Genomic DNA, 12,435 nt, shown 5'->3' on the forward strand with positions numbered 1-12,435 from the left:
CAGGCACATGTACAACCATAAAAATATCATCGCAATTAAGATAATGAATTTATTCATCTTCCCCAAAATGGATTCCCTGTACTACTTTAAATCCATTCCTCTCGCTCTTCAGTTCCAACTAGCAAATAAGCTGCTTCCTGTCCCTGTAGATTGGTTTGCATTTTTTAGGACTTCATAAGATTAAAACAGCATCGAAAATGGCTCTTCTTTTCTTTCGGGTCCCTTTCTGACGACATGATGATGAAGTACCTTAGCTGTGTTGTTGCCTTTTCTTATCGCTGAATAGCATTCTGTCACACAGAGGTGACAGTTTTTTAATCCACTCATCTGTTGGTGGACACTGGATTGTTTCCAGTTTTTGACTATCACAAATGAACCTGCTATGATGATCGTGTATTGATCTTGGTGTGGAAATATGCTTGAATTTCTTTTGTGTAACTATGTAGGAAGGGACTGGCTGGACATATGCAGGTGTGTGTTTAGCTCTTTAAGGAACCACCAAACCATTTTCAAAGCAGCAGTACCATTTTACATTCCCGCCAGCAGTTCCCAATCCCAAACTCCACCTCCTTGGCAACACTTGGCCTAGTCAGCCTTTTTAAAGGAGCAAAGCGTGCCAGAGTGATAAACGTGTGTGTAAATATAAAACACATTTTTTTTTCTTTCAAAAAAATCCCTGTAAAAGCGCATCCTTCCGTTTTCTGTTACTATCGCGGAATACCCGAAGCTGGGACTTACAAAGAAAAGAGGTTTGTTTAGCTGGCAGGGCTGGGGGACCAAGGACAGAGCCCCAGCAGCAGGTCAACTCTGGTGAGGACCTGGTCATAGTGGGGTCACAGTGGCCAATCGGGTGGGGGAGAGACTGCAGCAGCAGGTCAGAAGCCAAGAGCAGGGGAGGGGCCAGGCTTGTTAGTGAGAGCCAACCAGGGTCCCAGGAGAGCTCCTTTAGCTCCCTCCCAGGGGAGTGCACCAGTGGCCTAAGGCCTCCCACCAGACTCCGCCTCTTAAAGGCCCCACTGTCTCCCAACATCACCCCACTGGGAACCAAGCTCCCACACAGGAGCCTTCAGGGACCAGCCACATTCACCCCATCACGGAGATAACTGACGGTTTAAAGTAAAAATGCTAGCAAGATATTTTGGGGTTATTATGTATATTGTTAAATATATACAAAGCTCTGTGGAGTTAGCACAAAGGCCAGGAGAGGAAGGAGGCATCGTGCTGTACGGTTCCCACACCGTCCATCATGCAAGAGCGACCCCTGAAGAAGAGCAGAGAGGTGCAGCTAAGGGGCCACAGGAGGTAAAATGGAACCAGAGAAATAACCCAAGGAACTCAGAGCAAGAGGGAAAAGGGACCAACAGGAAACAGGGCCCTATGAACCACCTGCTTCAGGTGCCATTGATAACTGCCTCACCCAAGGGCATCAGGACACAGGCGCCTCCCCACGGCACGTGGAAAAATTACCAAGACAACCATGTTCTGAGCTTAGGACAAGTCTCAGTGAATGTCAGAGGATCCAGTTACAGGAAGCATGTCCTCACAGTGGAATGAAATTAGAAATTGATTCCCTAAGGACAGTAGGAAAATCCCATAATCTTGTAGAAATGACATATGTCTAAGGAACACGTGGGTCAAATCAACCATCAGAAGGAAATTAGACATTAATTTTAAGCGAAGAAAAATGAATGCACAATACATCGATATTTGTAAAATGCAGGTAATGTGGTGCCTGGAGGCAAATTCATAGCCTGGATTGCTGTCTAGAAAGGGAAAATGTCTAAGGCAAGACCTAAGTCTCCACCTGGAAAAACAAGAAAAGGGAGAGCAATTGTGCCCAAAATGAGATGAAAGGAAGTAATAAAACAGAATTAGAAATAAATTAAACTGAAAAGCAGAGGGGGTCGATTTGGTGAAACCAGAAGCTTTGTCTTTGAGAAAGCAATATCATTTTATTTCCTTTTTTTTTAATTTTTAAAATTTTTGTCCTTTTAGTTATACATGACAGTAGAGTACAATTTACTTATTTATACAAACATGGAGTACATCTTATTCTAATTAGCAGCCCAGTCTTGTGGATGTACACGATGGTGAGATTCACTGTGGTGTATCCATGGATGTACACAGAGAAGTTAGGTCAGATGCACCTCACAGTCTTTCCTGTTCTTTTCCACCACCACCCCTCCTTTCATTCCACTTTGTCTAATCTACTAAACTTCTATTCTTCCCCTCCCCCCTTGTTGTGCGTTAGCATCCACATGTCAGAGAGAACGTTGGACTTTTGGCATATACCCAAAGACTTAAAATCAGCATACTACAGTGACTCGGCCACATCAATGTTTACAGCAGCTCAACTGACAATAGCCAAGCTATGGAACCAATCTAGGTGCCCTTCAACAGATGACTGGATAAGGAAAATGTGGTATATATAACATTGGAATATTACTCAGCCATAAAGAAGAATGACATTATGGCATTTGCCAGAAAATGGATGGATCTTCAGATGATTATGCTAAGCAAAATTTTATCTCCTTTTTTCAAACAGTTGAGTTTCCACCAAATTTGGGCTGCTTTCCAGTGCCTTCAAATGGTGTGTGTGTGTGTGTGTGTGCGTGTGTGCGCACGCACACGTGTGGACGCCTGTGTATTTAATCTCATCATCCAGAGTTTTCCATTGTAATCGGGGGTCGGTCTGATTCAAGCCACCCCAGCACTTGCTGTGACTGGAACCTTCCAGGCTATTTATCACAAGGTGCGCTTCCTTTCGGGCTTCTCTCCTGCGTCTTATTTGCTGTTTTCTGTTCATCTGTGAGCCAGGACTCAGGTGTCCACACTTGTGGGGAGTGTGTAAAAGCTGGGGAAATGGCTCTTGGCGGACCCCAGAATAAGGCCTGCGAATTTCCGTTCAGAGGCCTCTTGTTGACACTCTGTGAAGCCGTGTGGTTTAATGAGTGGATTCCAGCTGCAGAGTCTAACAGGACCTTGGTTCAAATCTTGCCTCTGCCACTCACATCTCCTGGCTCACCTTGAAATGGGTTGATGGGAGGCTCCAGGTGGCTGTTGGGATTAAAGGACATAATCTATGGACAGTGCCTTGCACAACCCCAGCACCCAGTAGGTGCTTAGCACAAACGACCCCCTTCCTTTACACTTTCCTTCTGTTCTAGAAGGGACCGGTAAGTCCCTCCAGATGACTAAATCCAGCTGTTCTGGGGGATTAACATATACTTCAGCCCAATTTGCTTTTCAGTTTTTCTTCTGTGGAGTGCATTCCAGCACACGGGGAAGCCACCCGGGAGTCTGCAGAATTGCAAACCCTTACCCAGGACTTGGCAGCACACACCTGGCAGGAGTGCCCCAAGGGGTCAGGGGTCAAAGGGGTCCCGTCATTTTCTCTGGGTGAGTGGGTTTAAGGGCCAGGACACTCGGCTTAATATCCTTTCCATGCAGCTTTGGGAAGATGGGTGGTGGGTCCCCTGCCATGGGGTAAGTGTGGCCACCAGCAAACCCAGCCATGTCCGGCTGCCATCTGCTGACCAGCTGGGACACGCAGCCAGGGAGCCACAGACCTCCAGCTCTGCCCAGAGCTGACTCTCCTGCCCCCGTCCCTCCCCCAGGCCTCCCCTGAAAACGTCCTAGAGAGTCAAGCAGGACCCAGGACCTGCTCCTGGATGGTTTCTGTTTGGCTTAAAACTGGTGTTGGTTCTGTTGCATCGACCCCAGGACCTTAGTGTGCTCTCCAGGCTCCAGGAGCCCTCGGCCCAGTGGGACAGACGGTAAACAAAGAATTGGGGTTCAGGGGCTCTGGTAGTGATCCTATGGGGATCTGGGAGCCCAGAGGAGGGGACTCAGTTAATTTCTTACACTTAGTTCTCTTTAACCAAAGAGCCTTGAAAGCCAGCCCAGGTGACCCCTCCCCACAGCTTTGAGCTTAAATTATTTTGGGGTTGGGGGGGTGGGTACTGGGGATTTATCTTGGGACAGTCAACTACTGAGCCATATCCTCAGCCCTATTTTTGTATTTTATTTTGAAATAGGGTTTCACTGAGTTACTGAGCACCTCGTTGCTGAGGCTGGCTTTGAACTTGTGATCCTCCCTCCTCGGCCTCCTAAACCATTGGAATTATAGGTGTGTGCCACCGCGCCCAGCAAGGCTTCAATGATTGAGACACCATTACCCACTGTGGTTCTGTGACTTCCCTGGGCTCTGCCTTAGGTCTTACTTAGGGTCTCCTGCTGTTGACAGTCAGATTTCAGTTGGGCTTGGAGGTATCCGAAGGCCTGACCATGCAGGGTGTCCCAGATGGCTCACTCGGTCCTGGGGCATCAATGGAAAACAGCCCAGGCCATCAGAGGGACAGCTCCTGATGTCTCCGCGTGGGACTTCTCACGGCACAGCGTCTGAGTTCAGAGTAGAACACTGCCATGTTCTGCAGGTGAAACCAGTCATCCGAGGCCAGCCCAGACTCCAGGGTGTGTGTGGAATTCGATTCCACATCCCGAAGGAGCATGAAGCAGGCATGCCACAGAAGAGCAGGTGGGACTGGAGACCCTGTGTGCTATATCTGTCTACCCAGGATTCCTCCTAGAACATTCCCTGGGCCACTAGCACGCCCCACATAGGTGGCAGATGACTAGTGTCGGATCCCACGTCTCTCCTAGATGTCAGTCGTGACTCATTACTTGGGAAATGCCAGTCCCCGGACTCTGCTGGCATCAGCAGGAAGCTCGGTCACCATGTCAGGCCAGAGCACCAAGCTTTAGTTCCCAGCCTCACTTTCCATCTTAGTTCTTCTAATCTGGAAGTGCTGTGTGCCCTTGGTGCATTACTTGGCTTCTCTGAACTTCAATTTCCTCTTCTATAAAATGACAGTGAGTTACAGCTACTCTGCTGAACTTCTGGGGTCAGTGTGAAAACCTAAGAAAACACTCAAGGGGGGGAGCTTCGTAAACGGGAAAGCCCAGGGCACATGGAACCCATGTGGGGATGACAGCTCCCTCTATGAAGGTGTCTCTGTGCCAGGCACCTTCTGTGCGTTACTTCCCCAGTGTCTCCGCTCGCAGGTGGCAGCAGGAGGGCGGGGAGGGGGGACAAATTCCAAAAAAAAAAAAAAAAATGCGATCCAACTTCTTATTCAAGTCACTTGCCATGAGATCTGAAGCCAGGTGGGCCCCTGAGCCAGCCTCCCTGGGGGATGCTTTCTGTTGCTATGGAAACTGGAAGTTCCCAGTGAGATCCACAGATTCCAGTTTAGGGCAAGGACTCCCCGAGGTTGGTGGAATGAAGGGGGTCAGATGAGTGAAGGGTCCCTTGATGACAAATCCCGCATTGCACTCGGGGACCATGCAGACCCTGGGAAACCCAAACCTCGCGTTACTTAATTTCCTTCAGCTCAAAACCGGGCAGTTGGGGCAGAGGAAATTCAGGTTCGTTTCAGATCTCGATTCCAGGGGAGGCAGCTGGCCTCCTTCTGTTTCTATACCACCGGCTACACTTCTTCCAGGGCAGTCCCCTGTCCCCAGGCCCTGTCCTGTCTCCTCCAGGGAATTCCCCCTGTGCGGACTGCACCAGGCCCGCCGGCTCCAGGCGCTGCGTGCAGGTGGCCACCCCACCCCCGGGGTGACTCCCAGGCAGCCCCCACTTCTTTCTCCCCAGGACCCCCAGCGCCTTGAGCTGTGCCAGGCCCACGGGACGCTGGGCAGCGAGGGCTTACGGGTGAATAAACAAACCCACAAATGTTCCGAGTGAAGGGTTCTGGAAAACACCCAAGCCCTGTTCCAGTTCAGTGACCAGCGAGCTTTGGCTTCAGCTGGGACTTCATTCCCGGGGCTTCCGGCGGACCCAGTCCAGGGCCCTGCAGAGGAACGCGGGGCTCTGCTGAGCTGGGGGCCGCTCCCCCCCCGAGAGCGCAGCCAGGGTGCCTGGTTCTTCTGCGAGTGCTCAGGATCGGGCACTGGGACAAGTGTCGCCCAGGCTGCGGCCAAGGCCCTCAGTGTGTCCTGCATGTGCCCCAACCTCTCCGTGACCTTGATCCTGGACCTTGGCCCCGCCTTGGCCTGCAACAAGGCACAACGCTGGGCCCAGACGCTTTGACTGTGCAGGAGGCGGGGCTCAGCCAGGCTCTGAGGCCTCTTTGTTCAGGGGCTCCCCAGGGCCCTGCTCAGCCACCCACACAAGCATGCAGGGGCCTCCCTGACCCTGGCCCTGGAAAAGAACCTGCCTCACCACCAACCAGCAGCCAGACCTGGGCTGCCAGGCCAGGAGGCCAGGCCTCTGATGGTGCCCCCCCGAGGCACCTGCCGGGTCCCACTCCAAGTCTGCAGCCCTGCCCTGCAGTCCTCGAAGGGCCTATTTTCCGGTGAAGAGATGGAGACTCCGGGAGACCACAGGCTTGCAAGGGACGGCAAACCCGAGAACTGGAAGGCCCCCAATTCCCAGGAGCTCAAATGATACGCCTGAGAAAACCACGGGGGTTATGGAAGGATACTTCCGTTTGTTTTGGAAGGCAAGGCTGCACGTCGGGAACTCTGCAGGAGGTGAGCCAGAATAATGGAAAGAATGTGGGTGTTGGAGCCCCACAGTTCCCGGCTCAAATTCTGGTTCTGTCTGGTATAGCTGTGTGACCTTGGGCAGGCTGTCTGACCTCTCTGTGCCTCTTCACGTAACAGCACCCACTTCAGCTGTGAGAGAACACAGTCCAGCCCATACCCAGAGCCTGGCCCATATCAGGTATCAACAGAGGGTACCCACTGGCTTTCTCATTGTCCTCTCCCAGATCACACCAGGGCCCTCACCTAGGGGCCCTCAGAGCTGTGACACAGGTGGGCCTCAACACAGTCAGGTCAGGATCTCTCACTCTGGACTCCTGGTCCCCTCTTGGTGAAGTGGCAGGAGGTGCCCAGTCAGGCCAGGTGGTTTTGTCGTGCAGGGCTGGGGGTGGACTTCCTGGGCATGGTAGGGTGTTCAGCAACCTGCAAGTCACCTGATGCAGCTGTCCCTCCCTGCCTGCTTGTGACCCTCAACAATGTGTCCAGACATTGCCAAATGTCCCCTGAGCAGGTGAGAAGTAGCACCTACTGTGTGCCTGGTGTGCTGTGGGCTCTGTGGGCGGCAGGACCCTGCCCACCAGGCCTCATCTCCCCCTCAGGGACATCTGACCAGCCTCCACACGGATGCGACCAAGTTTAACGGGCACGCACACACCTGTCCCACACGCCAGACCCGCGGGGTCTCTGCTGGGGCATCATCTGACCCTCCAGGGAGAGGCGTTTGGTCTCCCAACAGCCTTGGGGATGAGTTTTAGGGACAGAGGCCCAGAGATGGTGAATGACCTGCCTGAGGTCAGGCTGCAACTTAGAACCAAGTACCTTCCCACTGGGGCAATTGGGAGGCGCCGTTTATGATGTCAGCTACACCAGCTAGCCAAGGCCATCCTGGATCCCAGGGGACAGGCAGCCTCTGGAAGGACAGGCTCTGAGGCTATGTGTGAGTGGAAGGATCCCCAGGGACCTTAAGCTCTGATTCTTATCGACTGGCGGCCTCTGAGCCTTGCCTCGCATACCTGTAAAATGGGAATAACTGCAACTAACCCAGAGCGTGCCTGTGGAGTTTTGGTGAGTTCCTGACACATAGTAGGTGCTCAGTAAATGGCAGCCATAATGCTTGTTGCTGCTGTTATCTTGAAGAATACAGGAAGCCACCCCTCTGCCAGGTGGGCTGACCCGGAAGCCTGCCAATAGCCAGGCTCCCTAGGGCTGCTGTGGGGGCTCCACGGGGAGCCCCTGTGTAGCCCCACAAGGAGCAGGGGATGTCTGAGACTTGGGGGCAACAGTGCCCCCTACTGGACAGTTTGCAGAGGCGTGGGGGTGGGGGTGCTGGCCCCGGGCCTCACTGAGCTGGCTGGGCCTGGCTGGCACCTCCAGCAGCCAGAGTGAGAGCCTGCCGGCCCAGGAGCAGCTCCCGAGGACCGTCCCGGGGCCGGCCCCCTTCCCAGGTGTCCTTTTGTGGCACCCTCCCCACATCCTCCAGGGACGGCCTTTCTCGATTCGGCTGCTGGGTTCGTTCTCCCATTTCTCCGAGACTCAGCTGTGGCATCATCCTGGGGGGAACAGGCGCGGACGACCCTGCACAGACTAGCGGGTGGTTAGCGGGCACACGCCACTGCCCGTCTGGCTGGGAGGGCACAGGTGGCCCTTTGTTGCAGGTGACCCTCGGCCTCCGTGGCAACCTGCCTTCCCGGGGCGCGCAGAGGGGTCGGTGGTGTGAGTGGCTGCTCAGCTAATGCCCGGCCCCGGGAGTGGAGAAGCCTCCTCTCTGTCTCTCTCTCCAAGTTGCCAGAACCTTCTTCTCAGCCAGTACTTAATAAGCTTGCCAGGGAGCAGAGGGCAGCCCCGTGTCCAGAGCAGCCTGGAGAAGCCAGCTCTCAGGCGGGATCCCTGGGCTCATGGGAGGAGAGTCCCCTGGCACTTCTGCAGCAGGTGGGGGGCAGAACCCCCTCCGGTGTGGGAGTGGCCAGCCGGGAGGCTACCTGAATCCTCGTGCTTTTTAGTGACAAGCAACGTCCTTGCGCCAGGAGCTGGATTTTCCTCACCGGGAAGGGATAAAAATGCTTTAGATGGGCTTTCCCGATGCCAGTGTGTCTGGTTTTCCAGGTGTGAGAGGCTCATCTGTGAGATGCTGTCCTCGTCTGCTGTGAGGCCGAGGAGGTGGAGGGCAGGAGAGAGGGATCCAGGGGTCTCAGGTGACCTCTGCCGCGCCCGCGGTGTCTGCCATTGGGGCCTGTCGCTGGCATCTGAAGATCTCCCTTGGAGTCTCTCGGCACCCTCTGGCTCCCGTCTGTGCTTAATGAGAGGGGCTATCTGATAGAGCTGCGTGTAGGGCAGAGGGACAAGGGGCAGCTGGGTGAGAGATTCGCTACCTGTGCCTCTTGGCCATCGGCCTGTTGACAGACTGGGTTCCAGTTTCCATCAGCTGGTGACCTCAGGGGGTCCCCGTCACTGCTCTGGGCTCTGAGAGGGTGAGATAGTGGAGGCTCCAGACCCCCAGGGCCTGCGCTTGCTCCCTGCCCTCCCTTCCTGCTCCCCCCCCCCACCCACGGCCCTTGAGGGATTCCCCCGAGAGTCGGAGGAGGCAGGCTCCTGTCAAGGTGCTGCACCGCGGTGCTCCTGGTCCACTCCTCCCTTCTCCCCTTAGGTCCTCTGTGTTGGCTTTCAGCTGGCCTCAGAGACCAAACTAAAATTGAATTCGATTTTCCCAGGGTTTTATCAGTCTTGAGCAGGTTACTTTCAGGCAGCAAGAATAATGACATAGGTTTCTCATCCTTCCTCTAAAAGAGTTCTTTTTTTTTAATAGAGTCTTCCCGCCCCCCTCCCCCAAATTAGAGTCTTCCCCCCACTAAGAACCATGCTCATTCAATCAAAAGCAGAGTGTTCTTGAACACTCCGGGGGACACTGCCCCCAGAAGACACTTGTGTTTGTCACAGCTGGGACACTGTGCTCTCCTCTAGCGAGTAGGTGACACCCTCAAGGCAGAGGACGGCCTTCCACAAATGGTTATCTGGCGCCGATGCCAGTAGCTACAAACTGGTCTTAAACAGCAGACAGAGCAGAATGGCCATTACCGAGAATACAGGCACCAGTCCATGTTGGCGAGGCCATGGGGAAGGCTCACTCACACACGGCTGGCGGGACTGCATGCAGCCACTCTGGAAAGAGGAAGGGAGATTCCTCAGAAAGCTGGGAATGGAACCACCATTCAACCCAGTTATCCCTGTACCCAAGGGACTTAAAATCAGTATACTACAGTGACACAGCCACATGGATGTTTATAGCAGCTCAACTCACAGTAGCTAAGCTATGGAACCAACCCAGGTGCCCTTTGACAGACAAATGGATAAAGAAAATGTGGTACATATACACAAGAGTATCACCCCGCCTTAAAGAAGAATGAGATTATGGCATTTGCTGGTAAATGGATGGAGGGGAGAATATCAGGCTAAGTGAAATAAGTCAATTCCAGAAAAACTAAAGGCCGGATGTTCTCTCTGATATGCGGATGCTAACACACAAGGGCTGAGAGGGAAGTGCAGAAGTTCACTGGATTAGACAAGAGGAATGAAGGGAAGGGAGAGGGAATGTTCTGGAATAGGTAGGACAATGGAATGAATCAGACAGAACTTTCCCATGTTCATATATGAATACACGACCAGTGAAACCCCACATCATGTACAACCACAAGGACGGGATCCTACTAGAATAAGCTATACTCCATGTGTGTGTAATACGTCAAAATGCACTCCACTGCCGTCGTACCTGAGAAGAACAAATTAAGAAAAATAGACAGGGCTGTGAGCATCTCCCCTGCAGGAGAGACAAGCACCCAGGCTTCAAACTGACCTTTTGCTAGAACAATCTGTGAGGAAAAAGTTTTAGGTGTATGGAGCCCAGGAAAAGGATCAGTGATGTGAGCCCTTTGTCTGTTAAACTGAATGATAGCTTTCAAATTCCAGAAGAATGTAATAGTTACAGAGGCAACACATTTTTTTTATATTTATTTTTTGGTGTAGTTGGACACAACACAATGCATTTTATTTTTATGTGGTGCTGAGGATCAAACCCCAGGTCCCGCCCGTGATAGGGGAGCGCTCCACCGCTGAGCCGCAATCCCAGCCCCGGCAACACATTTTTAAACTTAGTTTTCTGGGAAAAATTGTGGAAGATTTTGAAATAGATAAAAGATTCCCAGAGATTCTATTAACAGAAGCCCCCAATATCTTGCCTGGGTGTGTGTGCCCCTGACTTTGTATTTAATGTTTCTGCAAAGATGTCCACTCATGGAAAATGGGAGGTGATGCAATACTTGATGTCTCTGGTGATGCAAACCGTGCCCATCCAGTACCATGCAAATGAGTTTTGTCAGATAGAAAAGATAAACCTCTACAAGACAAATCCTCATTCGACCCCTTCAAGGGGATGTCAAACTCATTATAATTAATGCTATGATTAATGTTTCCAACTCATCATAATTAATGTTAGAGGAAACATTTGACTTGCATTCCCTTTATCTCTGCATAAGAGTTGTGGTTTTTTTCCTTATTGGTCTTTTTTTGAAAATTATCCTCTAACGATCTTCATTATTAACATTTTCTCCCTCGTTTCCTTAGGTCTCGACAATATCAACAACATGATAAACCAAGTTCTCATCTGTAGCATCTGCCAAAGTCCATAAGAGAAAAACTCTGAGAGATCCTGATTTAATTCAAGGGCTGGAGGAGGAGGTGGGGAGATGAGGACGGCTCCCGCATCCTGAACGTGCGTGACCCGAGGCTGGACGCAGATCCCAGGTGCTGAGTCCCCCCAGCGCTGAGTCCCCCCGGCACCGAGTCCCCCCAATATTGAGTCCCCCCAGCACCACGGCGTCCTGCTTACAACACCAAGCAACCCAGAGGCGGCAAGAACGTCTTCTGGCCCTGCTCCTGTCCTGCGGGTCTCCGGCTCCACCTGCTCTGCCCTCTTCCCGGTTCTGTGTGCACGACTTACACGTTCCTGACCCACGTTTCCCTGGAAGGATACTCCTGACTTATGGGCTGATTTCCAGCTACAATCTAGTCCTGCCGCTGCTAGTCTGGGGGACCGTCCCTTTTCTGACTGTCAGATGAGACCCCTCCTGTATGGGAAGGGCCCAGACTGGGCCACACACTCTCTACTCACCATCAGGCCTGGGCCTCCCCTTCTCCTGTGCTCCTGCCCCTCACGTCCACACCCAGGACCAGGCTAAGGAAGGGCCAGGAGAAGCGGCTGTGTTGTGGGGTGCTATGGTTTGATGTGGTCTGTTCTCACCGACTCATGGGCTCAGTTGCCCAATGTAACGCATTAAGAGCTCATAGAACCTTGAAGAGGAGGGGCCGAGTGAGACACAATTAGGTCACTGGGATCGATGCCCATTTTGGTTGTTCAGATTAGGGCTCCAGGGACTAGTTCAGTTCTCACCACTCTTCTGCCGTGTAGTACCATCTGCCATGTTACGATGCAGCACAAGGCCCTTGTCACATGTGGCCATACCATCTTAGAATTTTCACCTCCGGAACTCTGAGCTAAATAAAACTCTTCTCTTTATAAGCCTCGAATGTTTTGTTATAGTAACACAAAATGGTGGGTATTTAATGATACCCATTAAGTGATCCTTGGGGGACCCTTGGTGTTTGGGAATTTTGCGAGCTCAGAGCATTTTAAAAGGGAAAACAGTCTCTGTGTCAAATATGCAGTTCCTTGGAGCCCAGAAGGTACAAATTGATTGTTTCCATCTCCTTCAGACAAATTTCTGTATCTGAGGGAAGCCCTAAATGAAGGAGCTGCCTTACATTTCAGAGTGGCAGGGTAGGAGAGAAATGCATCTCCGCAAGCCCTAGGGAGGCCTGCAGCCAGTGTTCCCTTTG

The 12,435-nt window shown here is 52.2% G+C and overlaps 1 long non-coding RNA gene across 1 annotated transcript; it reads left to right on the plus strand.

Moving 5' to 3' along the window:
* Nucleotides 1-5,783: 5,783 nt before the first annotated feature.
* Nucleotides 5,784-12,115, plus strand: LOC125615360. The gene is made up of 2 exons (XR_007345966.1): nt 5,784-6,537; nt 11,164-12,115. It is a non-coding gene; the product is annotated as an uncharacterized LOC125615360 (long non-coding RNA).
* Nucleotides 12,116-12,435: the final 320 nt, after the last annotated feature.

This window comes from Marmota marmota, unplaced genomic scaffold (genome assembly GCF_001458135.2).
Source record: "Marmota marmota marmota unplaced genomic scaffold, marMar, whole genome shotgun sequence".
Taxonomy (NCBI): Eukaryota; Metazoa; Chordata; class Mammalia; order Rodentia; family Sciuridae; genus Marmota; species Marmota marmota.